Source organism: Oryzias latipes, chromosome 17 (genome assembly GCF_053564925.1).
Source record: "Oryzias latipes strain Hd-rR chromosome 17, Olatipes_Hd-rR_3.1".
Lineage (NCBI taxonomy): Eukaryota > Metazoa > Chordata > Actinopteri > Beloniformes > Adrianichthyidae > Oryzias > Oryzias latipes.
The window spans coordinates 30,723,682-30,728,656 of NC_136253.1; the positions used below are offsets into that span (position 1 = coordinate 30,723,682).

At 45.1% G+C, this 4,975-nt stretch overlaps 1 long non-coding RNA gene across 1 annotated transcript; it reads left to right on the top strand.

Moving 5' to 3' along the window:
* The first annotated feature begins 2,256 nt into the window (after positions 1-2,256).
* LOC144986597 (uncharacterized) lies at positions 2,257-4,702 on the top strand. The gene is made up of 2 exons (XR_013650413.1): positions 2,257-2,385; positions 2,737-4,702. It is a non-coding gene; the product is annotated as an uncharacterized LOC144986597 (long non-coding RNA).
* The last annotated feature ends 273 nt before the right edge of the window (positions 4,703-4,975 follow it).

Below are 4,975 nucleotides of genomic sequence, written 5' to 3' on the forward strand. Positions count from 1 at the left end.
CCTTAATTTCTCCTCCGATCCGCGGGCGGCTGTCGATCCGCGGGCGGCTGACGGCGCACAGCGCGTTCGTTTCGCCGCGGTCGCGTGCATCTGCAGGGGGTGTGCTTTCCGCAATGTTCGGGATGTCCGTGCCCCCCGATCAGGAGTAGTCCGGGTCTTCTCGTCTGCCGTGGTCACCCCAATTATCCACGGTGAGCGTCTTGCGGTACTTTTCCCGTGTAGTTTTCTATGGCTGCGTCTCACTTCCTGTTTACTTCGGTGACGTCACGCCCCTAAGGACCCTGGGAATTGTAGTTTTTTCTCCGGGTCCTTCATGATGCACTTCTGATTCTTTTTCTGCTGCGTAGTTCTGCGTCGTCCGGTTGTTTTATTTTTTTTCAGGGGTTGTGGGGTCCTTTCTGTGGTTGTGAAGGCTGGCAGGCCTCGTTTGGACAGGTTTCTCGTGCTGGCTGAATTTATCGTGGCTTTTAGCATTTGTTTTCTATTGCTGTTTTGTTCTTTGGGAGCTGTGTGTAAATTTTGATTGTCTTTAATTTGATGCTGGCTTTATTATTATGGCGTTTCTTCTGTTTTCTTCGTTGTTGTAGCTGCTGGTTAGTTAGAATGTGAATCAGTGTCTCTTGGACCCGTCTCTGCTCTGTGGACATTTTTCCCTATGATTGGTCTCTCTTATGCGTCTATGGCTCATTTTATTCACTCTGCGATCCTCGTTCATTGCCCCGCATGTTCTGCATCTGGTTCTGCTCCGCCTGTTTTTCCCCGCTCTGTGTACCCCAGTGGGTCATTCCCTGGCTTCAGGGACTTGCGTCGGCCGCATTAGTGAGTGTGTCAGTCTCGTCGCGGCCTTGTTTTCTCGGCTGGACAGTTAATTTGTTATTCTCTCTCTAGTTTGGTTGGAGGTTTGTGGGGGCTATGTGATGGATTCTTCCGGGGCATCGTTTTCAAAGCTGCCACTGAGGGTGGCCCCTAGGAAGTGTTCAGGTTGACGTGACTTGATCTGGACCTGCTAGCGCCTCGCAGTTAATCTTCTGGGCATCAGTGGCCTGGTTCCCCATGCGCCTTCAGGATTGGTATATATTTTCTCCAGCTCCCCATGCTGTCTCCACGAATTTCCTCCGAACGCGATATAAGGCTGAGGATGACTGTCACTGATGGTCTCACTGTTCTGCCTCTATGCCTCTCAGTGGCGTCTCTTGGCCTTCAGTTGGCGCTCGAGGTGTTTGTCGGTTTACCTTTCCGTTGTCGTGGCAGTCCTCATAAAATCGACTTTATCGCCCTGTACTGGATATTTGTAGGCGATGGGTGCCCTTCATTTTGCATGTTATTGATTATTTCTTGGTGGCCAACTTTACTCTGTATCCCTGGTCTTTTGAATCTCTGTGGAAAAACTTTATTTTCAAAATTGGGTTTCCACGTTATCTATAATGTATGGTCCTCCACCCGTCCGGATTTATTTTTCTTCTATAGATTTGGGTGGTTCATTGATGCTTGTCTCTCCCCATTATGTCATCTCTAGCTTTTGTGCAGCATGTTATTTCTTCGAATTTTGGTTGGATATGATTCGTCAATGATTGGGCCACCTGACATTTGCTGTAGCTTTGGTCCTATGGTCATCCGTTCATCTTGTGTTCTTGTTCTGGGTAGTTCGATCCTGGGCCACGTGTTCCTGTTCTGGATTTTCGTGTTTTGCGTTTGATCTTTCCGTCTCTATGCCTGGAGTGGTTTTGTGATACCTGTTGTGTCTTCAGGCTCCCTCCACTTGTTCTCCTGAGTCTGCGCCTTCTGGTTTGGGGGAAAAGGATTTAAGAAGAGGCGTTGTGTTTGTCCGGCCGCCGGAATCTACAGCTCTGATGGTTTTTAAGGGGTCGTCCGGTTATTTCATCCTTGGAGATTATATTAAGGCTGATTCAATATTGAATGATAGTATTGTGTCATCGGTTGACTTGGTTAATGTTTAAATAACACCTTGAGCAACTTCTACCCTGACCGTAGGAAATATATCACTTGCGCTCTCAAGCTTAGTTCAAGAGTTAAATCTTGTGTCCACAAGTCAGTCTTCCATCTGCCTTGTTTAAGCAGATGACACTCTGCTAGATGCATCCCCATTTAGAGGCTTGTTATACTCCGCCTCTAAATGCTTAAGGTTCAGTCTAGCACAAATACTATCAAAACCTATGATCCCTCATGGCTCTCAAGTTCTCTTTTGCAGTATCCAGTCGCCCTTGGCTAATTGAAAAATTTGAGAACCACTAATATCAAATACAAGGCATCAAATCCAGCCGAGCTGTAATCCTTTGCTACGTGGGATGTTGACCTTCCTCATCTACAAATCTCCTTGGCTACTCTTCCCATCTACTACTCCTACTCCTCGATGGCCTCCTGAAGGTGCGTCCCTCTGAAACTGTCAAAGGTTACTTTTCTCATCATTGGAGTATATAAAAAATTGGTGTTAAGATTTCGTGCAGGTCATATATTTCACTATCATTTCACTGTTGGAATTTGTAATTATGGTGGTTTCTAGGGTGCGATAAATCCACAATGGGTCTTTACCTTAACTATCTACTAAATTTCACTTTCTCAGATTTTTTTTTGAAAAGCACTGTTATTTAATTTATCTCAATCATTTTGAAACTGATCAGTTTCTGGGTTATTTATATATTCTTGTCAAGACTAATACTGCTTTGTTTTTATCTATGCATCGCATCCTGAGTCTGCGAACCCCTACGCCCCGATCAGCTTCTCCGTTTCCAGGAAATGATGTCACCCATGCATTCCTTGATCTGGTGCTGCAACGATGACTGCTCGACGTACCTATTGCTGCACTGAAAGGGACGGGGCGTTGGACCTCCTCTGCATTCCAATGACACTTCTGACTGAATTAATTAATCAATGTCAACCGCAGAATGAATGTGAATTCTTCAATTATAGATGTTAAAAGAAAATTATAGCCAGGTGGAAGCCTAAAAATTTAGGTTGCTCTAAGTTGTATCATAGTATGCGCGGAGCTCGAATCTGGTTCTTAAGCTCATTTGTTTGTAGTATGCCAATGAAGCATAGTAAATATGGGCGTTGAACTCGTTCTTAATATTGAGATGGAACCTCAATTATATGGATGTTTCTTGAGCGCTTATAATTGGTATGCCAAATGGAGAAAATTATGGCTATTAAGCTCGTTCGTGGTACTGTCGTTGGGAGCTTCGAAATAATGGATGTTACTTAAGCGCGTGTATATATAGTTGCCAAAATGGAAGAGTTTATGGCCATCAAACTTGTTCTTGGTTTAATAGAAGTTCCAATAATGGCTGTTAAGCATGTCTTACGCCATCGGAAGCTTTGGATTGGATGTTAAGTTAGTGTATCATACGGGTTGTTTGGCGGTTTAAATTATAGTTCTGCACAGCGTTTTGCGGAAGTGAGCTTACGTTCTAAGATCACGTATAAGTAATTTTATGTTGGCTCCCCTTTTATTTCTTTCCCTCTCTCTTTCAGATAGTATGTTCCTCTAGTGGTTTCCACGAACGGGAGCGACCCTACGGTCAATGGTGCCGGGTCACACATAGCAGATCCACTAGATAGCATGTCCCCTTCGTGGCGCTGTACTCGAACGGGGCGGCCCAACGGTCAATGGTGCCGGGTCACACATAGCAGATCCACTAGATAGCATGTCCCCTTCGTGGCGCTGTACTCGAACGGGGGCGGCCCAACGGTCAATGGTGCCGGGTCACACATAGCAAATCCACTAGATAGCATGTTCCCTTCGTGGCGCTGTACTCGAACGGGGGCGGCCCAACGGTCAATGGTGCCGGGTCACACATAGTAGATCCACTAGTTAGCATGTTCCCTTCGTGGCGCTGTACTCGAACGGGGGCGGCCCAAACGGTCAATGGTGCCGGGTCACACATAGCAGATCCACTAGATAGCATGTTCCCTTCGTGGCGCTGTACTCGAACGGGGGCGGCCCAAACGGTCAATGGTGCCGGGTCACACATAGCAGATCCACTAGATAGCATGTTCCCTTCGTGGCGCTGTACTCGAACGGGGGCGGCCCAAACGGTCAATGGTGCCGGGTCACACATAGCAGTCATACTGGGAAATGAAATGAAAATGGAATGCTGCTGAAAACACACCCCATTTTATTACACACTGATTATACATTCACATTTTCTCTTCTTCTGGATGATTTTAGTGTTGGGGGTTTTGTTACCCGAAAGTTTTATGGAAATTTTATGGAATTTTATGGAAGTTTTATGGAATTGAACGGAGCCTTATGCCAAACGAAAATATGTGAATGCCAACTTAAAGAATATGGAAAAATGTCAAATAAATATTTCTTACTGCAAGAGTTGTCTGACTGAAATGACGATTTATCGTATTTCGGGCAGATACTCGAAGCAGTGTTTTCAGGTAAATACCCCAGGGCGGTTCAGTTAATTAACTCACCTGCTCAGCGTCCTATTTAAGCCAGGTGCGCAGTTGTTCATTCTTTCTTACCTTCAGCGCTCATTCTTCGCCCCACCCTCCTCCCCGGCTTCCACCTGTGGGCTCCGTAAAGGGGGGTTTTGTTACCCGAAAGTTTTATGGAAATTTTATGGAATTTTATGGAAGTTTTATGGAATTGAACGGAGCCTTATGCCAAACGAAAATATGTGAATGCCAACTTAAAGAATATGGAAAAATGTCAAATAAATATTTCTTACTGCAAGAGTTGTCTGACTGAAAAGGAACTATACATTTATTGTTTTTTTCTTGTCTTGTGTCTTGCAGCTGAACTCTGGCCTTCAGTTTATTGCACTTCTGTTCAATAAATACAAACAGAAGCTGAATATCTCAACCCCCCATCAAAAATAACCCTTCCACATAGGTCAGAAGTGTGACTCTGCAGCAAAATAGCTGCACATCGAGACAAAGCCACTGGCTGGAACTAAGGTAGGATCATGATGGGGATGCAAAAGTGTAATGAATGCAGCATTTTTGG